Genomic DNA, 23,247 nt, shown 5'->3' with positions numbered 1-23,247 from the left:
TTCGGCCATTTTTCTAAAACTCTCTTTCATAAGTGTCTCTTCTGCATGTATATGTAGCCGTGTCTTTGCCTCTTTTGAAAGCTGCAGTCTTTCCTGGTTCTGCCCTGCTGCCCTCTGGATACACACACAGCTGCCCTCACTTTCTCCCTTACCCCTGGTGATCCCCTAAACCAGTGATGGCGAACCTTTTAGAGAGCGTGTGCCTAAACGACAAAAAAATCCCACTTATTTATTTCAAAGTGTCAACATGGCAACTTAAGAAATAACTTATTGCTTAAAGCTTTGTCAAAGCTTTCAATCGTAGTGGCGTCCTGAGGACATCAATACAGTAGAAATTTAGATTATTGTAGCGTCCCTCCAGGGTCCCCTGTACAGGAAGGATGCAGGGCCCATGACAGGGGCTCAAATTATAATCCAGCACTGTCCACATCTTCTCACTTCTTCTGCAGTCCCAGGAAGCCAATGATGTGCTGCTTTAAAATAGTACTTGCCGAAGGAGGCCATGGTTTCTGTCTTATGAACTCTATGCTGAGGACCTGGGTGCCCACAGAGAGGGCTCTGAGTGGCACCTCTGGCACCTGTGCCATAGGTCCACCACCACTGCCCTAAACAAAGCTGTAGTGCCAAATGTGCATTGGGGGCTGCTGGGAGCGTGCAAATTAATATGGGACAAGATACCTTAGTAGTCCAATGCTGGAAAAAAGCAATCTTTCTATCACATGCCATAACTTTATTATATGTATATTCATGTAAGGTATAGGTGACAAAGTTATATGGTATATGGTAGTATTGTGATGAGGTATCTCCTGCACATGAGACGAATCACGTTCTGTACTGGATTTTTTCATGGAATCCTTTCTCTTGATTTTATGTATTTTGATAAACGCAACTGTAAAGTTATAGTGATTTTACCAAATTATTATATGTAATTTAAAAACAAACAGAACAGTGCTGCTCACACTAGTGTATTCTTTCCAAAGTTTTCTGACATTTTATGTTCTGAAAGGGTTTGATAAAAAACTCAATATCTGTCAGTCAGATTTGTGGGGAAAAAAACCCTTTACAGTTGTTCTTTAATATACCTATTATGTGATTTATAACTCTCTATTTTTTGTGTAAATAATATTTATGCTGGAAGTTCACATTGTTATTGTAATGGGGGATTGTGAGGGTGAGTGACCCAGCTCATGATACGGTGCTTTGGGATGAATTTGTTGCTAATTTAGATATTCTGTCTGATCCGAAATTCTGAGTATGTGGTTAGTCAAGTAATCATGCTAAGCAATGTACCGTATATACCGGCGTATAAGACGACTTTTGAAGACTTAAAAATCTTCTGTCCAGTCTGGGGTCGTCTTATACGCCGGTAATGTTTCTCACCTTTCCCGCGATCCACCGAAGCTCCGCTGCTGGTCAGTCAGAGGCCCGCACCTGACCCCTGCGCTGATAACTCGGCGCAGCACAGCGGGCAGATGTTTTGAATTGTGACAGCCACGGGCCTGTTACAGCGCACGGACTGTTCTGCATCTGGTCCGTGCGCTGGATCAGGGAGTGCCCGGAGCTGTCATAATTCTAAATTAGAACGGGCCCCCGATCCGCCCCCGTCCCACCCACCTCAAACTACTTACCCGCCATCGACCCCATCGCTGACGCAGGAGATGTGACGTGTCTGCCTGCACTGTGTCTGCTGAGGTCTATGACCCGGCACCTGACCTGCAGACGCGTCATCAGCCGTTGCCTGCGCCGGATCCCCTGATGAGAGGCAGCACGAAGCGGAGCGGGATAAGGTAAGAATTATGTTTTTTATTTAGCTTAAAATATATAGGGCCCTGTTTGGTGGTGGGGGACATTATTTATGGCTACTGGGGGTGTAGGACAGTAATTATAGCTACTGGGGGGCAGGACATTAATTATAGCTACTGGGGGGCAGGACATTAATTGTAGCTACTGGGGGGCAGGACATTAAATATAGCTACTGGGGGGGCGGCAGGACATTAATTATGGCTACTGGGGGGCAGGACATTAACTATAGCTACTGAGGTGGGGCAGGACATTAATTATGGCTACTGGGGGGCAGGACATTAATTATAGCTACTGAGGTGGGGCAGGACATTAATTATGGCTTCTGGGAGGGGGGCATAATTTTAATTTTTACCGGTGTTTTGTATGCGTTGGAAAAGGGGTAGTCTTATACGGCGAATATATCTTAAACTCTATATTTTAAACAGGAAAGTAGGGGGGTTGTCTTATACACCAGGTCGTCTTATATGCCGGAATATACTGTAACTCTTACATACTCCTTTACAGCATGTTGTATGGCCAAAAAAGTAATAAATCTAATGAATAGATAGGGGAAATTTCATTTTTGGAAAAAATGGCATCAGTTGTTAGATTCATAATTCAGATAATGATGTATTCCCTTATTAGTCACTGCCTATGTTCCATATGGAAACTGGTGGAGAGAAACAACAATGGGTCTCTGAGTATTAAGGCCCCTGCAGAGGACCTGTGTGCTTGTCAGATCCTATGAGCACTGTGCAATGGACAGGAGTACTTGTAGCATATCGAAATATGATGCATGGACTACCTGTCTGCTATATGAACAGCGAGGCCGGCACTGTGAACTCCGTCGGACTGCCTTCCACCACACTCTGCTTGGTCTATAAGATCTGACCAGCACATGGGTCTTTTTCTATGGACCGACCATGAGGCCTAACCCTCATGGACCAAAGCAGATTGTCTAGCAGTGTTGTTCAGTAGACGTTTTGTTATATTTTCCTCTTTTAACCTGATCTGGTGTAGCTGCTTTGTATGTCTACAGGCAAGGACCCCAACAGATACATTTCAATAAGCGAGAACACCCCCCATCACTTAGAAATCATGTAATTTTTCCATAGTAAAAATTAAATTACAACTAATATTTCTTGGTCTACTGATCCTTATTTCAATATCCAAAAACACAAAAACACAGCAGAAACTTGGACACAGACCCTAAATCACTTCTTGAATCTCAGCAGAATGTCTTTGTTTCCTGCCATAGTGAAACATCATGAGTTTATTAAGTAAGTCCCATAGACTGCTTAATGGACTGATTGAGTTGGCCGGAGCATTTCGAGGGTCTCTCCAAAGCCTCGTAGAGGTTAAGTGCTGACTTGTCCTCCCCTGTAAATCGCTGGCAAGGTTTCAGTGATTATTTTTTCAGTCCCCTCCTGCTTTCTAATATTCAGTTCTGACTTCTGTAATAAACACAGTCTCTCAGGCCCCTGTAGGATCGTTCTAAAACCACCCAAGATGTGGCAAAAATATTAGTGACAGATAATACAGATTTGTTCCTCCTGGTAAGCCGCAGACTTAACCCGTTTTCCACAGAATAGGTTCATAGCGCTGATTTATTTTCAGTCCAAAAAGGATTAGGAAAATGTCTGATTCTCTGTGAGGGTTATTCATTTACATATCACAGCTGGATTTTTCATTTTGTGATATCATTATGTGTTACTGTGTATACCATTTCCTTCAAGCCTGGATATGGGAAACATGATTGTCTTCTACTAAACTACTAGGATGAACAGCATTGAAGTCTGCACTGTCTCATCTTATATGAAATTCTTTAAATGTCACTTATAGGCAAGCACTCAGCAGAAACTGACCCAATGAATCAGTATCTTGGTAAAACCTTCCACATCATGTTTATTTCATGGCCCAGTTTGGTGGCCCCATCATGATATTAAACGTTGAAGGGAAATGTAAATTGGTTGTATAAAGCCATGGTGGTGGAGAGCTCAGTAGTGAAGCTCACCTCACGTCAGATCATCTCCTCTGCAGTGATTTACATCATGCACCAATCTTCAGGAAATATGGTTAGTGATGTCCTTCAAGGTGTCATTACAGTAACGGAGAACTTGAATTTAATTCTAACCTCTTGGACTCTTTGACTTCATACTCACTTTAAAGTTGATTTCTGGATGATGCCACCACACCGACCATGGAAGTAACATGATCTGGAAGATGTAAGCCTGTTTGACAACATATTGGTAATGGTTCATTAGGTAAAATGTCTGCTGACAGGTTCCCTTTAATAAATATTTATCCATGGTGTATAGGCTAAAATGGTAAATCAGGGGAAAACAGTCCACTAAGATACCACCTTCCATTTTGAGTTCCAACCCTGAAAAACCATACCCCTTCCCACCAATAGGTGACACAGCAGCATTTTTATTACAAATACACAGAAGAAAATATCATAATTATGAAAATAACCAACCACATTATCAATAAGCACATCAATGATTTCTGATCAGCCTTCTCTCCAAGACTTTTTTTTCATGTACTATTGTGAATACTACTAAGATGTAAAGGAGCAGACAGGTGCTCTCTCAGGAGAGCAACAGGCTGGGGGTCTCCGCTTTTGTACACTTTTGTACGTTTGGCCCCTGGTGGTAAAACAATAATAAGGAAGTAATACATTTCTTGGTTCATCTGGTATTTCACCTGCCGTCACCGCCAGTTTCTGTTGGTCAAATGTCGTTAATGTCAACATCACTGCTGAGCCTATGGAGATGAAGACAGAGGCACATATTGCTTCTTCACTTTTCTTATATTACCAGGTGCCAATAGCATACAAATTAATGTAGCCTAGAAACCTCTTTAAGGTATTTGCAATATCCTGGTCTCACCATTTCCATTCCCTGTACTCTACTCTTGCCTCCCTGTTACGGAACTCCTGTCATGATGATATTACTTTATGGATTCATCTGATACCCCTGCCCTCTACATTAAAATTACTGTGGCCACGCTCCTGTCATCAGTAACTGTGCACCGCTGATGGGGGGGGGGCAGTTGTCACTCCCAATGATGTCATCAAGGAGTGACTATACTCTCTAAAATGGTGGTGCCCTGTGCAGCAATTTTTGTGCCACTGGTTACTCTTGCAATGGCATTTAGAGTTAATACCCATATTCAATGCCTGCACCGAACACGAGCATTAACGCCAGGAGGGGTAGGTTGAGACGGATCTGAACTTTTACTAGCAATATGTAAATAAAGGCTATGCTGTTGTGTTTCAGAAGTCCCATCTATGGTTTTCTTCAAGTCATTTCAACATAACCGTTATTATCAATAATCATACATCACTGTAAAATAGTTCAGCATATGTTGAGTTAAATGGCTGTAATGCTGAATTTTATGATTGATATTGATCAAGTAGAGGTGGAGGGCTTGGCACCCACCAAGTACTTAGTGCCCATTTTCCTGTCTGTGTTACAGTCTGGTTGACGTTATTAAATAGACCTAAATTTGTCACTTTTTGCCTGGACTCTAGCCTAGTATAACTGCTCCTCTGGACAAAGGCCCACATTTGTCACTTAAATTACAGCCCCCTCTTACTTTAGGGCTTACCAGGTCTGCGTAAAAGCAGCATGGAAAAAAAAACGCCACCTGTTTGTTATTAAGAAGTTTGTCTTTTTCATCAAAATGCTTTATAGCTTTCTAATCCTACATTTCTTATGCTCATTGTTTCCAAAAACATCCCAGAAATGATTACGTTCTTACCCTATTCTATATATAGGAGAAAAATCGTACCGCAAAACACTCTTCTGTCCTCTATTTCTACAGTAACTGCTGTTACAAATGCAATTTGTTTGTTGGCTCATAGTCTGTAAAAAGCAGTTTAATGTAATTGAGTCTGTCATATTATCAGTGTCAGACAGTACTGTTACTTCACACATATATTTGCTCTCTTGAGACAAGATCTAGCATATATGCGTGGCCAAGTGTCACAAATTATGCTCCAAGATTAACCATGTTCGACTTTTTGTGTAATAGTAATAATCTTAAGATAAGGAGATCCAGCATTGGGGATCATAGACTTATGCTTAGAAATTAGGTTAAAGGGGTTATCCGGGTTTAAAAAATTTCTTATGGCCGGGCTGGGGAGGGTTAGTTAAACATAATAAACATGTACTTACCTCCTCCGGCGCCGCTGATGTCCCGCGTCACGGTCCCTTCGATCCGTGCCCCCGCGCACAGGGAGCTTCCGGTCCGCGATGTGGACGTCTCCTCCCATCCGTCCCTATCTCTCAGCGTTGTAAGCGCACTTGTAATGAAACCGGCGCACTTGTAATGAAACCGGCGCACAGAGAATACCGGCCGCGGCGCGGGACATCAGCAGCATCGGAGGAGGTAAGTACATGTTTATTGTGTTTAAATAGCTCTCCCCAGCCCGGCCATAAGAAATTTTTTAAACCCGGATAACCCCTTTAATTCAAAGTTTTCATTGAACGTCCTGTTTTCTGGTCAAACTGTTCCTGATTTAATATGAGAGGGTTGTAGGTAGTAATACTATAAAGGGCTTTACACCTGCCAAAGAATACATTTTTAAAAGCATGTAGAATTGTATGAATAAAATAAGAAGTATCTAACCAATGCCCACTACTCCCATTGTCAAGGGTAGAAGGTGGGGTTCAGGTTCAAGACTCACCCACAAGCCCTGTCACCTACCTCACAAGCCTTGAAAACCTTACACTGATGGAGTGCATTGGAAAGTAGACCAACACAGGGGGACAGACAACAGATAACAGACAGACAAATGAGTAGACAGAACTGGGTCAACTCCAAGATGTCAGTGAATGGGTCAAATAACAAAGCAGAGCTCAGATACAAAGTGATTTTGAGCACAAATAGGAATAGGTATCAGGAGACTAGTAAAACCAGCAAGTTGTAATGGAACTGGTAGATAAATAAGGGAGTTCCTGGACACAGCCCCCATCAGCTGACTGGACCAGCTACTCATCATTCAAATTAAGCTAGACAGATCTGAGGAATTGGTGTGGTTTAACCAGTTCCAATACAGCAGCAACTGTAGCTATAGTTCATACACACATAACACAGAGGGAAATCATTGCATTATAAGCTGCAATCTGCGGAAAGAAGACGATGTTGGCACGGATGTTACACCCACTTTGACCTTTTCCACCAATATCTGGATTCAGAGTGGCAGAGACATGTCCCTAAATAGATCTGACACCCCTGTGGTCAATAATAGGCAGTAAAAATGACCTTTCAACAACACTAAGGCCAGCACCTGCATCCAGTGATTAGAGATGATCGAAAAACTCAAGATTTGATTTGTAGAAGCTTTGCCAAATTTTTCAAAGGTTAAGGTCCAAATGAAATTGATCTGAACCATGGTTGCTCCAAATGTCCTTTAAATTGCTACATAACCTACACGGCTAGGGCTAGGCGGACATACGCCAGCTGCGATCGAGGGGAGGAGGTTTGACCCCTCCCCTCTCACACAGCGATCCTCGGTGCACAGCCCATAACACGGCCTCCTATGGTCGTGTGAATGTGGCCTAAGTGAGATCTCCAATGTTCTTGAAAAAGATTAAACAGCATACAAGGAAATTATATTTGATCATTTCTATTTGGAGATCATTAATGGGATCTAGTTTTTAACAAGAGTGTTGTCCAAATATTTTATATGTTTCTCTTTGTGCTGTACTTTCTTAAGATCATTGAGGATCTTACTCTTTGAGTAAAAGAAGTAAAAATCTTACAATACAGTAAGAGTTAAGTCTACAGTGTAATTACAGGACAAGCAATGGAACTGAGTCATTCCCTACGATTAGACCCTGAGAGCGGGGAGGGGGCTGCTTGACGAGAGATGTGCTGTTGGGCACTTAGTACATTGCTTGTTGTGATAAGATGCAATCAAGATCTGCAGATAAACTCTAGACACCAACAATGGCAGGAAAGGCAGGACACCCCAACTCCTGTCTCCCCGTCCATTTCCGCCTGGCCTATTTTTAGGTGGTAATATCATTCCATAAAGGATTTACATGCCTTTAACTCTTTCATATCAGCATTTAAAGTTTGTGTCTGTAGTAGTTGAAGAGTACTCTACATCCAGATATAGAAGAGACATCTAATATTGTTAGATATTTTCTACCATTTTACGCAGTTAACTAATCTTGGCCTAATGACCATAGGGTTTTTTTTTTCTTAATTTTCTCTTGTCTACTTACTGTAACTGCTTAGGTCCTTGTGGTTTAGGGTCCAAGTTTAAGATTTTAAATCAGTGTATTGAGGTACAAGTTAAAAGAAGTTTGTTTGTTTATTTATTTTAAAGTTTTCTTTTTACTATTAAAAAATTATTATTGTTTGTGTAATAAAGAATTAAAAGAAATCTACCATTGTACCTCCATAGTTCTGTGACTGTTGCCTGTGACTGTATACTAATAAGGCAGAAGGGCTTTGTGGGTGTTTCCAGAGCCCCTCAGTGCTGCAGCTTCACAAGCTGTTAAATTGTGCAGAGCAGCTCTCCCTTCCCCCTGTACTTACTGCTGCTGCTAGATTACACCAGCAGAGGTAGGAGGAAGACTGCAGGGGAAGGCATATTCTGCTCATTGTAACAGGCTGTGAATCTGCAGCAATGAGGGGCTCTGGTAATGCCCCTTCAGGCTCAATAGCATAATTTTAAAAGTTTGTTTTCAAAGGAAGGAGACTATGATCAGCAAATATAAGAAGATTATCATTTAGCATTAAAAAGTTTAACAGCTGTGATCAGTTCCAGCACTGATTAAGAGTTTTACCATCATGGGTAACCAAAATGCTGAATTCAAACTTCTTGGTTAAAGGTAACTTGTCACCAGAGGGCTATTGTTCACTGGGGACATAGCAGACATTAAAAAAAAAAAAAAAAAAGCTCTGTGTTATAGTGTGAGAAATAATTGATAGGAAACTCTACATGGCTCCTTACCAGAATGTTCACCTGAGCCCCAGGGGGGCTCGCCACCTTGGTGCTCACTGCGCATGCTGGAGGGAGAAGGCTTACCCCGCAAGCACAGAGCAGAGCGCCAAGGGAAGCGATATGCAAAAAAACAGGCACGCGTTAAGATTTAAAATGACATCAGAGGGCCTGGCTTGCTGCTGGTTGGCTAATTTAACTTCAATTCAGATTGAATTCCACTTCACCCAAATCGATTTCCTCATCACTGGATTTTATCAGTGAATGAGTAGGAGACTGGTTGGTGGAAAACGGCATTTCTGATTACAAGTATTCTTTGGTTTCCTAGAGTATTGATATATCACAGGGACATTGTAGCGTCTACCAGCATTTGCTAAGTCCGGCTGTGAAGCGAAACAAGGTTGGTAGTTTTTCAAAAATAAAAACACTGTGACTTGTAAGAAATCTACTTTTAAAATCCAGCACAATAAACCAGATACAATTATTTATAGATGCAAACACTGTGACTGTAGTAATATTGTTATATTTCTTATCCATGGCCTCCTTCCTTCTAAAATCAACTTTAAAAATTATGTTAATGAGCCAGAAGGACTCTTGGGGGGGATTACCAGAGTCCCTCTGTGCTGTATCTTCAGAGTTCACAGTCTGTTACACTGTACAGGAGCACTTCCTCCCTCCTGCTGCGTGAGATTACAGACAGAGGAAGGTGGGAAGTTCTAAAAGGGACGGAGAAGAGGGTGAGACATGCTCCTACATAGTGAAGCTACAGCATGAAAATGCTCTGGTAAAGCCACCAAGAGCCCTTCAGGCTCATTTGCATAATAATGTAAAACTTGATTTTAGAAGAAAGGAGACCCTGGATAAAAAAAATATAAGAAGATTACCACAATCTATGAGTAAGTGTCCCTGGTTAATCATGATGGATTCTGATGGTAGATTTCCTTTAACATAATAATGAAAAAATCTCACTGAGCCAAATATGATTACTTAGTGCTTTTATATGTTCACTGAAAAAAACATTTAATAACACAACTGCCTTTCATTTCAGCCCAAAAAGTATATGTTGAGAAAATATTTATATGTTCTACATTTTGAAGAATATTTGAAATAAACTTTTTTTTTTAAAAAAATTGTATACGTAGCACATATAAATGTTTTCTCAATATATACTTTTTAGGCTGAAATGAAAGGCAGTTGTGTTATTAAATGATTTTTTCAGAAAACATATAAAAGCACTAAGCAATCATATTTGGCTCAGTGAGATTTCTGCTTCATAATAATACTAATTATAGTTATTTAATTATATACCATCACACCACAATGGAAAACGAGCATCCCAATGCTGCTTTGTCTTGTAAAAGTTTTGTTCTTTTCGATTTCACCTCTTTGGTAAGGTAATACTCATTGGAACTCTTCACAATCTCCATGGTAGGAGCCTAAAGGGCAGTAGCTGAGAAGTTTGTGGGACGTGGATAGAATTTTATTATCACAGAATAATGTCTGTTTTTGCGTACCTGGATGTCATGGAAGGAGTTGATACACTGAAAGTAGTGGGAAAATGTAGCAGATTGGGGCTTATTTACTAAGGGCCCTGCGGCTGCATTTTTGTTGAGTTTTCCGACTTTTTGGGGATTGCGCCGGGGATTACTGGCTTTTACGCAACACAAATGGGGGGGGGGGGATTTAAAATTTAAATTGTGTCGCAATACCAAGCACTTACATGCACTGGGAAGAAGAAGGTGAACTCCGGCGGATCTGAGCATGGAAGCAACAGATTCAGGAAATCGGACGCACAATCTTAGTGAATAGCGGCAACTGTGCAGGATCGTTGGACAACACACCTCGGGGATCGTGCAGGGACGGGTAAGTAAATGTGCCCCATTGTATCAATTTTCAGCATTTAGTTCCATATTATGTTTTCAGTAGATTGAAACCAGAGAATCTGTTAACTGAATCTATTTTACATATTTTACGGATGTTGGTTATTGTCACACACAGGTTCCTACAATGTCATATTTTTCTAAAATATATTTTTATTGAGAAACAAAAGGCATGAAATAATAATTGACAGTAGGCTTATCAGAGTCACAGACTCACAGGTCTGTTTGTAGAGGCATCAGGTGGTGTCTTCTAGGTGGCATCACGTTTACACTATATAATAGCCAACAACAATGAAATACGAAGAGAACGATATGTATTGTTGCTGCAGTGCAAAACATTTTTATTTGAAATGGGAACAGTGCTGTACAATTTTTCTTTTTTAAAGTTTATTTCAAATATTCTTCAAAACATAGCACATATAAATGTTTTCTCAATGTACACTTTTTGGACTGAAATGAAAGGCAGCTGGGTTCTTAAATGTTTTTTTTTCAGCAAATATATAAAAGCGCTAAGCAATCATATTTGGCTGAATGAGATTTTTTTATCATAATATTAATAATTCTTTTTTTATAGAGCGTCTACAGATTACGCAGCGCTGCACAGAGCTTGCAAAATTGGTCCCTGTCCCCAATGGGGCTCACAATCTAAACAACCTACCAGTATGTTTTGGAGTGTGGGAGAAAACTGTAGGACCTGGAGGAAGCCCACGCAAACACGGAGAGAACATAAAAACTCTTTGCAGATGACCTAAGTGGGAATTGAACCCATGACCCCAGCGCTACAAGGCTGTAGTGCTAATCACTGAGCCACCGTACTGCCTAATAAAAATAACAATAATAATAATAATTATTATTATTATTATCATCTCTGCTTTCTACATGGTCTTAAAGAAAATTCCCTGGTACAAATAGTTTGGTAGTCTTCCGCTAGTAATAAATATCCACACTGTGAGTACAAACTTATCAGGGTTTAGCTTTTAGCTGCAAATGGTGCTGGAAACGGGAAACGTGGACTATGATTGGCTGCTGTTTATTTTTTTATAGATAAATTGGATTATTTTTGATTGATACAAGATGTCAGGAACACAACAAACTCCTTATTACATTGAAGTTCTATTACATTAACAAAAAAATTATATTGAAGTTAAAAAGAGCCCTCATCTTTGTTCTTACTTGCCAATAACCTAATTCAGGACATCTAAATGATATTTGCATTTCTAATTACTGTCCATGTTGATTCTCAAACCTTTAGGTCCAGCATCTAACCACTGAAGCAAAGTACATGGAACGCTAAAGGGTATGGAGGTTTTCTATTTGTAGGCCGATAATTATTGTAATATTATCACAGCTAATTCCTGATTCTCTTTCCTGATGCTCCTTAAGGTTTCGGAGGAGATTCCCGAGGGAGGCTCGCTCGCTCTGGTCTGGTTAATATCTTCATTAAGTCTGATTGCTCTTGATTGCTCTCATCATCACGCCACAAAGTCATTTCAAAGAAGGAAGTTAAGAGCCTCTGGGGAGCAACACAGAGGAATTAACAAGCAGTCTAACAATGTAAGATGTGTGAAAATCATGGCAACCAAATAGAACAGCAATTCTCAGTGTCTCTAAGCATTGTTTGTGTCGACGGCGGAAGAACAGATCCAATGTGACCTCTTCCCATTGATGTCATCTTGTATAATGGATGAACAAATAATTTCCATTTTCTGAAGACGTAGACACCTGAAATTGATACTAACGCATTATCATTTTCCTAGATCTATATTTAAGTGCATTTGTATCTGTCTATTATATTTTCGCCAGCCTATTTTCAGTGCAAAGCGATATGATTTAATAAAATAATAGGAGTCTGGAGATTTTCCTGCTGTTTTGTCACATTTCCTATTGGTAATGTGTCCTTATGGGACTTTGCTTGTCTACATCATTGACTTTATGAGATGTTTGTGCAGATTGCACGAGCTTGAAGCTGTGATTACAGAAAACGTAGATTTTTGTAGAGGTGACATTAGTTTCATTTAGTATTTGCTACAATCCTGAAATCTTGCTTACAATAAAAATAATTAATGAGAAGGGGTTACATCTTGTCCAGAAGGTCAGTGTGAGTATCCTATGTCATTGCCAGTATATACACAGGGGGTGTTGCCAGCGTAGTAGGATACTCAAGGCAAAGGGGCCCAAATGTAGATGAATTTTCTGGTGTCCACTCTTGTACAACTGTAATTTTACAGATACAGAAAGAACAGGAGAAATCCCTACTTATTCCAAATAGTGCCTGCAGGTGACATGTCCTTGGACTCTGGTTGTTCTGTATCTTCCCTTTTAGGTCCAGTATCACCAGGTCTCCGCTTCGAGCCACGTGTCCTCCCTGTGTGGTTCACCACAAACACATGTTATGTTATTCACTTTTTTACTGTCCAGTACATAACACTGGGCCACCAACACTGCTGCCCCTACCACTCTCCCCAAAATACTGTAATAGTATTTTTAAGTACCCATGAAAATACTAGCAGTATACAAATAATGCTTCCTAGTTTACCGCATTTTAAAATTCCCTGCATTCTAGGCCCTATATTGTAAATAGCATTCTTTATTATTCCTGCACAGTATAATACTCTACACTCTATATAATGCCCTTTATGTGGCCCTTTATAGTACAATTCCATCTCAGTTTGTCCCCTACACTAAATAATGCCCCTTCAAGCCCCACGCTTAAAGTTCCATAATTGTTGGCCTTTTCCTCATAAAGCCGCCCTGCCCAATTGTTTCCTCCTTAATGCCCACAGTCTACATGAGAATGCTCACAGTAACTCCCCAAAGGCCACGCTATTAACCACCCTCCACAATAAAGCCACCTCTTTACAGTAATACCTCAGTCCACAGTAATGCCCCCTCTCTACAGTAATGCCCCCAGTCCACAGTAATGCACATCTCCACAGTAATGCCCCGAGTCCACATTAATGCCCCAAGTCCACAATAATACCCCCAGTCCACAGTAATGCACATCTCCACAGTAATGCTCCCAGTCCACAGTAAGGCCCGCTCTTCACATTAATGCCCGCAGTCTACAGTAATGCCCCCAGTCCTCAGTAATGCACCATCTGAACAGTAGGCCACAGTAATGCCCTCAGTCCACAGTAATGCACATCTCCACAGTAATGCCCCCAGTCAACAGTAATGCCCCCAGTCCACAATAATACCCCCAGTCCACAGTAATGCACATCTCCACAGTAATGCTCCCAGTCCACAGTAAGGCCCGCTCTTCACATTAATGCCCCCAGTCTACAGTAATGCCCCCAATTCACAGTAATGCCCCCTCCCCACAGTAATGCACCATTGCCACAGTACTGCCCTGTCTCTTTAGTAATGCCCCCTCTCCACGGTGATGCTCCCAGTCCACAGTAATACCTCCTCTCCACAGTAATGCCCCTAGTCCGCAGTATTCCCCCTTCTTTTTTGGTAATGTCCCTTCTTCACAGTGATGCCCACACATTATAAAAAAAAACACTAATACTGATCTCTGACTTCCCTCCTGAGGATAGTTAGTGGTGTCATCACCTCACGTCTCCTGCTCCAGTGTTCTGTATAGAAGCACACTGGAGCAGAAGACATTACAGCACCATGTCTCCTGCTCTCTGTAGTGGAGAACGGAGCTGGCGACTCTCTGGGACAAGTTTCGAGGGACACAGGCCAAAAGATCTGGGGCGCTGGCTCTGGATCTTTTGACCTAGCAACACTCCTGATATATATCAACACCAGGAGGCTGGAATTCAACCCCTTTACATTCCAGGATATCTGATTAGAAGAATTTTTTGGATTATGCTCCTTAATTGCTTAAAGGGAACCTGTAACCTACTTTTATGCTACTAAACAAGCAACACCATCAGGTGAGGTATCATATATGTTTTCTTAATTCCCTCTTCAATGTGAATTCTCAAACATTTACCCCTAAAACATAATCTCTGAAGTCCTGTGAAAATGAGCAGAGAAGAGTCATTTTGTCAAGGGCAGAGTGCCTAAAGCTTGAAGGGGGGCTCGATTATCTTGGGCCCTATAACACCTAGAACTGTGATTCTGGAATCTGATTAAAGACAATTTTCTATTTCCAACTATTTGGTTCTGCAAGCTGCAGAAAAAGAGAGATATGTGCAGATAAAATTAAAGTTGGGGATATAACGTAATCTGCAGCTAAAGATCCTGTTCCTGCTTTTTTTAACTGTTTTAGCTTCAGTTAAGTATTTTACTGAACCACAAGCCTTACGTGATCTGAAAGAGTATTCTAGTATCAGATTAAAGAAGAGAATCTCAGCTTTCAGATCACATCAGATTGTTCTGTGAGCTACAGAACCAGATATACAGACAGTTAAAAAAGGCAGGAACTGGTCCTTTATTTTCTGCTTACATTCCCAATTTTGACTTCAACTGCCTCTATTTCTAGTCTGGTGGCTCAAAGAACCACAATCTGATAGCATATTCAGCAATTAATTTTGCATCGTAAATCCAAAGCAAGGTTGAAATCCCAAAATACCCCTTAAATTGTGGATTTTTCTTCACATTTTACTGGCATCGGTCAAGGAGACATACTTGTTGATTCATTGCATTGTTAACTAAACATTAAACTTCGCAAAACTAAATTACTTTAACTCCACAAACTCTAAAATTGTCAAACAGCTCTTGATTGTCTCCTTTCAGATACATACGGTACATCTGATTGTCAAGGAAATAAAATATAGGATAACAAAACTCAAAGGATATCACAAAATGATCTAAAAACCAAAACTATAATAACCAAGGATCTTGACAATAATGAGATATAAAATGTACATGTACAGTATATGTCTATGTTTATGTTGATCTTTGTTTTTTTTATACCTTTTTTTGGTTATAAAAGTAAACTTTTCCAGAATAGCCATGTCCTTGTCAGCACCTTTTCACTTCTTATCATCTTCTAAAGATAACCTGCTGATCATGGTGGCCTCTGGGGTATCTGAAGGATATTTTTAATAGTGTCAGGGGATCGGGGGAGCTTTGGCCTATGTCAAACCTTCAAATCCTTTGGTTTTAAAATCCGCGTAAAACAATAAGGATGAACAAAGTTTCACACATACATCTAAGTATAAAGTCACTTTTATATTGACTTTCTCTAGGCCTATTTGAAAGTTTTGTTCAGACATCGTCAGATACATGAAAAGTACAGTAGAGATCACAATCATCTTTATCCATCTTTTACACATTGTCGAAATATATATTAAATATTAGTGAGACATAACAAAGAATGGATTCATCAATAACCCAAGGTTGGTTGCAACTGCAGCTATCTTTTAAGCCTCTGTGGGGGTTATTTATCATACACCAGTGTATGAACCCCCCCCCCCCCTCTGCAACATCGGATACATCCGGTTGGGCTGCCGTACATCTGCTTGCCACTGAATTGCATTGTTACCTGTGACTGGACAAGCCTGAACTGTCTGAGGCTATAGCAAGGGAAGAGTGGTGGGGCATGAAAGCTTTGCACCTGCTCACTCTGTTGTTGGACATGCCCCCTATTGCACCACATAAAGGAGGAAATAGCTTACAACTCCTGATAAACGACCCCTGATTTTGCGTGCTTTTTTAGGGTAGGTAGAGGGTGAGATGTTTTTTTTCCTGAAGCTTTTTGGCTTTTTATTAATAGGAAGAATAGCAATACCCAGATGGAAAATTGGTTAGCAACTTCAGGGGGATTAAAGAGAACCGTCATGCAAAATAACCCCCCTAAACTAAATATATTTTCATAAACTGCCATTAGAGAGCATTGCCTCTATCCCTTCATTGTCCCTCTACATGCCTGTAAACCTAAGCAATGAGGTCCTAAAGCTGTATGCAAATGACCTGTGAAATGTCGAATGAAGCATTAGCATATTCAAGCTGTCCACTCTATTCATGAGTGGGAGGCACAGCCACACCCCCAGTGCATGACTGACAGCCTGTATAATGATGTGAGGCTGTATAATGTGCTTCCTGGTGCTGGTGGCCACGCCCCCTGCAGCCTGTGTGTGCATGTCTGTGTTTAGGAGGGATACAGCAGCTCCAGGCAGCCATGTTACAGCAGAACATGTCAGATTCATGTGTAGCTCATGTCTGTGTCTCTCACCTGTATATTAGGAGGATGCAGTATGTTAGCAGATGCAGCACACACACTAGCAATGCTTTACTATACATTACACACAGACATGAGCAGGGGGAGGAGAGGAGAGGGGAGGGGAAACAGGGGTGACATCACTGCCTCTGACCATGTGACCAGCCTCATTTACATGATAAAGAAATGATGATTTTATAATGATTAATATATGAAATAACTAGATAAAGGCTGGGATGGGATCCTTGTGAGCTGCTCCAACAGGTAGAGGTGACAGGACTAGTGGCAGAGACCTGATGACAGGTGTCCTTTAAAAAGTGTATTTATGGATGTGGGATATGTCATTTTTGCATTGTTGCTATATCTTGCTATCTAGTGCTATTGTGTTATTTTCTATTTTGTTTTTGACTTCTGCTTCTCTTACCGACCATTCTATTTGCTATCCGATTTTTTATCTTTGCCACCATCTTGGTTTTGACCTGGTTGTGTCCGACTCTGCTTGTCTGTTTGTATCTTTTGTTTGTCCATCAGTATCATGATCCCGGGGTGACAATGCTTTCCCTATCTCAGACTTGTGGTTGTTTTCTGTGTACCAGTGTGAACACTGGTCTATTTCTTTATTCTGTTACCTCTCCGCTCCACCAGACAAGGTAAGTCTTCGCTGCCACTATGTAGGGTCTCTCAAGGTCTGCCAGTAGGTTCCTGATAGCGGGTTTTCCCTTGTCAGGGTGGTATATCCACTGTAGGCAGGGCTGTAGCCACAGGGACGTCACGCTACTTACCCAGTCTGACAGCCCCAAGCCTGGTTGTGTTTGTGCTGCTGGTGGAGAGGTTCATTGCAAGTAATAATTAAAAGGGTGGGGTTTATGTTAATTTGTGTATGTGGTTTATTTTTGGTTCATGAAGTTAATTATCCTTTGGTTGTTTGTGGATTTTGGTTTATGCTGTGATTATTGGTAGGTGGTGGTGTGGAATAAGGCTATTATTATTATTATTTGTGTTTTCTATATGTAAAGTTATTGTCATGATTTATTAAAAAGAAAAGTGTGTTCGGTGTGAATGGGGCTGGAACAGCAGGTGAGTTATTGGGGGTCACTAAGGGTTACTAAGGGTCCGAATCTCGTTTTTCCAGCGGGTTACCCAAATTTTTCAGTTTTGCGCCGATTTTCCCTGAATTGCCCTCGGTTTTTGGCGCACGCGATCGGATTGTGGCGCATTGGCCCCGGCATGCACGAGACGAAAATCGGGGGTGTGGCCGTATGAAAACCCAACAGATTCAGAAAAAACGCAGCATTTTTTTTAAAAAAAAGTGTCGCTTGACACGGGCTTACCTGCACCCAGCCTGGCTTGGTGAACTTCAGTGCATTCGGATGAACTTCAGCACAGCAGCGACACCCAGTGGGAGTACTACCTTAGTGGATCGCCGGAAGACCCGAATCCAACACACAGAACGCGCCGCTGGATCGCGACAGGACCGGGTAAGTGAATCTGCCCCAATGTGTATACTCTCTATATATTGTATATAATAGGGGAGAGGTGAGTTATGTTTGGTTTTGTTTTATGTTATGTATTTTATGATTATTGGTATGTTTTCTATTTTAACTTTTAATAAAATATCTACATAAAAAAATAATGCTTCTTAGAAAACATCATGACTTATAAATCGTTAAATAGAGACATTTGTTTTAAAGATTTCATTCTCATTTGCATTGGAGGATCTGTTAGGAGAATCCATCATTGAGTGTCAAAAATTACAGGCAAAATATAAAAGTATGTAAGAAAATGACACATGGCGGACACCTGACAGACTGTAATGAGTGGGGTTCATCTGGTGCCTTAGGTCCATCTTATGATGAATCCACCACTGCTGGTATCATTCAGGTTCTGCATCTCTTATCCTCGTAACAGAAATGAACAGAGACGTGTAAGATAACTGACAGGTCCTCTTTAATGGTGAAGCATTGAGGATATGTAACAAAGCACCATTGTTAGAGGCTTCTCTTGTCTGGAACTGTGCAGATTATTCCTAATTGCAGAAGTCCTTGGGGAGAGTCAAAAGGATCCAGTTTATTGCAGAGCGTTACGGCTCCTCCATTCCAAGTGTTGAAGAGGTCCTAGATCACAAGCCCTCACCACTAATGTCTTCCAATATCTCCTCTTTAACATAGAGAAAAGCTAAAGGTGTCCTCGATGTCTTCCATTTCAATTTGCTTTATTTATTACTTAGTGTTGGAAAGCTTCAGCCAGTGGAAGTGCTGTCCTTTTTCATACAGTCATCGCTAAGCCTCATTTCATCTCCACACCATCCCCCCACTTGTGGTCTGTGTATCCATCCCTTGGATGGATGTTAAATGTGAGGTTTGTTCCATAAAATTAATGTCCTCGGTGCTGACCCTCAGAGGGAGTTACATGTGATTGAATGCAGATGCGGCAGTGTACACAGTCAATAGGTTAATTATCTGTAAAGGAAATAATTATGCATCAATTAAAGAGTAATTCTCCTATAATGGGATCATGTCCTGTGTATAAAAAATACTTCAGAGCCTGTTAGGCTCCTTACAAGTCTGATCAGCTGCCTGTGTGAAGAGTCAGATTTATGTGATTTCATCCCCATTATTATGTACAGTCATGCGCAAGGAAAGTCCATCCCTTGAAATTCTACCATTTTAACGGCACACAACAGATTCCATGTGTCATTATTTATTTAACAAAAACTAAGTACCCCCCCCCCATGAATCAATGGCATGTAAAACCAGCTTTATCAAAAATGACTATTTTTATGAGCCTCTCACATTCTAAAGACAACTCATCTTTACAACATTGTTTCACGTTAAGATCTGTGCGGATTCGTTTATGAACAGCTCAATTTAGGTCAATGAATTTTAATAGGGTTGTGGCCTGGACTGTTATTGGGCCATTGAAACACCTTTATCCTTTTTCAGCTGTTTTGTTGTAGAATTGATGCTGTGTTTAGATCATTTTTCTGTTGCATGACCAAATTTTGGCCAAGCACCATTGAACCATCATTCAGCCAACAGGTAACCCACCCAATGTGCTCATGTACCACACATGCAGAATTGGTTGAACCAAGAGTGTGTATGTGCAGTGATTTGGAGAGCTAAAAAAGTTGTTGTCAGATCCCTCTGACAGAGATAAGGCATTATAGCTGGTAGGATATGGAAGTTAAAGGGGTTGTCCGAGAATATTAAAAAAACCATTGGAGGCTGGGATAGGTGGGGGCGGTGGTTCCCAGCTTCCTGCCCATGTAAACAAACAGGGGCACAGAAGACGCACCCAAGTGGTTGGCCAAACCCACCCATCCCTATTACAGTGTTGTATCATGTGGGACGGGTGGGCGTGGCCGGCCATCTCAGGTGGGCAAGACCAGCCCCCTGGGCTGGCCGGAACCTAAGCACAGCAGCATCCATGCCTAATCCTTTTTCCTGATCCTTATCTCTCCTAACATGGAAAGAGTTGTAAGGGTTTCCATACATATTAAACAGCTGAATCAAAATTTACAATCAAAATTAATCAGACTGAGGGTTCTTGAAGACAAACATTATTTTTTTTACGTTTGCACTGCATTTTCAATGTGCCCCATGTAATTATTACAACTTTCTTTTAAGGATCATGGTGATTAGTTAGAATTTCATAGTAATGGATGTTCCAAATCTATGCAGTGGAACCCTTATGAACGTGCCCTCACCCTTTATGATAGCATACTGTACGTACTAACTCCTCGATTAATAGAATGTTTTTCTTGGTGTACTGTTGAGCCACTGTATAAGTATTCAGTGCTATAGAATTTTGTGCAAACACTTAGTCAGAGAAATGCGAAACTTCAGCTCTAACAGAAGACTGAAAGCTAAGTTAAACATGATATCTATCAACAAACCCATCATTTATAGAGCATATTAACATTTGCTGAACCGCAAGGATCTGCACATTCAGGGGTGTAGCTCGAAGCGTCTGGATTTTGATTTAGGATCAAAGGGGCAATTTTTGTACCTATGTGGCTCCATCATTGTGTTATAGAGAAATCATCCAATAATCAATACGTAGAGGGCTCATCAATTTTTTTCAAAAGATCTTAAAAAATATTATTAGGAAGGATTCTCATTATACAACAATTCATAATAAATATCTCAGAAAAGAAAAACTTAATTTCACATGACAAAAGACAGCCCATAATTTAAAGAGAAGTCTATGGAGAATTCTATGGGGTCTTTATTGTCACCTCTGAGTTACAGTATAGGTATTTTTATATTCTACATGACTGAGAAACAACAACAATAAGATTCTGGAAATGTATATCACCTCAATGGACAAACAGCTAATTGTAAACCATGTGACTTAAAAATAAATTATCCAGACATTTCAAAAATTATGAAAATGTAGAGCAGACATATGGGAAATGTTATTCAGCAACTTATTTAGGTGGTAAATCTATCTGCTTGAAAACGTGATGATTTCAAATTTTTAAAATGACAAATTTTCCAAAAAAATTCAACATTTTTCTTTTTTTTGTAAATAAACGCAAAACTTATCAGCCTAAATTTACCACTAAAATGAAGTACAACATTTGGCGAAACAAACAATCTCAGAATTGTTTTGATAAGTAACAGTGTTCAAGAGTTATAACCATATAAAGTGACCCATGTCAGAATACAATGAAAATGGGGCTGAGCCATAAGCAATAAACTGGCTGTGTCCTTAAGGGGTTAATTTAGGTGAATAATGAAGAATCTAAGAAAGATGGGCTTTATGGGAAACTTTGTGTGCTGAGACTGTATATTTTAGTATATTTCTCTACTGAGCCTGAATTTTTCTTTTGAATCGTGGGTAGACTGAGTGAGACCTGTCATTCCCATTCCCTCCAGTACACTCTCTATGGGAGATCTTGATGTTTAAAGAGTAACTGTAAAGGTTTTTTTTCCCACAAACAATAGCTCTTGGTATGTTAAACAACTCTGCCTACTATCTTTCTTATCTTCCTATATTCAGTAGTTTCTTTGCTATCCCCCTCATATTGCCTCAGAGCTGCAATGGGTGCATCATCTCCCTCTGCTGACAAGCCTGGAGTACTTTGTTTATAGTTGTTTATTACTTACTTTGTTATTACTTTGAGAGAGAACACAAGGTATCATGGAATCTTTGGGCAAGCTGACTGCCCTCACGTTGAGGGCATAAACAAACAGACATTAGTCTCCGCCCACTTCACCTCTGGTGAGGAAAATTTTTGTCTAACACTTTCAGAACATAAAATGCCGTAACTTTGGGAAGAAAAGAACGAGCAGCACAAAGTAGGTATTGTTCTGGGGGAATCATATATAATAATTTGATAAAATCACTAACTTTACAGTTACGTTTTAAACATCTGGAAGAAAGATTAAAAAGAAACACATTCTTGTGAATGTCAAATATTGATAAGTATTTTTATTCACTATTAAACGTGTGTGATGATCCTGATGTCAAGAATTGCATTTGTCTGTAAGAGTAAATTTATCACCAATTAGGCTTTTTTACTTCTATCAAGTGGCCAGACATGTAATTTGAAATAGTTGGGCCAAATGTTTGTAATTTTGGTTACACTGAGACAGATATGGAGTCCTTAAGGTTTTTGCCCTAGGTAACTCCACATTCTCCACTCTACACCACTTCTAGCCTTAACAATCTTCTTCTCCACACATATCAACCTTCATTTTACATTGAGTGACAGAAAGTGCCTCATTTTAATCAACTTTAGGAATGAAGGCAAAGGTAACATATTATTTGGTCCAAATCTGATTGTTTGGTTTGGGCTTAAACGAATCAACAGGGAAAAAATTGGAATATACTGACTGACCTGATTGGCCTTTCCCTAATATACAGCATATGACAAGTCTCCCCAAATCTTCCAGAAAAGGAACAACAAAAAAAGAAAATCACTCGTAAAAATAAACGGTTTTGAAAACAGAATCCCTGAACACGGAAACCGGCATAATCGAAAACACGTCTTGAATAGGAAAACAAAGCCCTCTACAGAAAGAAAACATTCAGAGCCATTTCATTCATTGTAATTGTTTAATATAGAATTCTTCGCTCTCTCTCAGTGGAACCTGGGATAAGAGCCAGAATGAGTGTTTATATGGTTTTTATTCTGAAAGCTGATGCCATGTATCCAGTGCTTAAGGGTGTTCACTCTCCTCGCTTCTCACATTGAGGACAAATTATTTTCCTTTTCTTTCATGTACATGTAGAAATTATTGTTTGTAGCATGTCATACTTACTTTGGTATTTATATTTAATAATATCAATTTGTTATAAAACTTTTGCCATCTACGGTCATATTGAAACAAGATTATATGTCCAGCCCAAGTGCATACACTCACAGGACATGTCGTAATGGGATTAGCCACTAGAGGATAACCTGGATCATTATACTGTGTCTTTAAAATGTAGCCAAATAATAACCGGATATATTTCCACTGGAGTCTTGGCTTTCAAAAAGAAAAAAAACTATTGAATCC

The 23,247-nt window shown here is 40.2% G+C and overlaps 1 long non-coding RNA gene across 1 annotated transcript in view; it reads left to right on the top strand.

Moving 5' to 3' along the window:
• Positions 1-12,469, top strand: part of LOC140076941 (uncharacterized) — a 168,827-nt gene extending 156,358 nt beyond the window's left edge. The window contains exons 3-4 of the long non-coding RNA XR_011849680.1: positions 11,876-11,920; positions 12,007-12,469. This is a non-coding gene — a long non-coding RNA (uncharacterized lncRNA). The remainder of the gene's footprint in view (positions 1-11,875; positions 11,921-12,006) is intronic.
• The last annotated feature ends 10,778 nt before the right edge of the window (positions 12,470-23,247 follow it).

This window comes from Engystomops pustulosus, chromosome 9 (assembly GCF_040894005.1).
Source record: "Engystomops pustulosus chromosome 9, aEngPut4.maternal, whole genome shotgun sequence".
NCBI lineage: Eukaryota > Metazoa > Chordata > Amphibia > Anura > Leptodactylidae > Engystomops > Engystomops pustulosus.
This window is presented reverse-complemented; position numbering and strand designations above follow the sequence as displayed.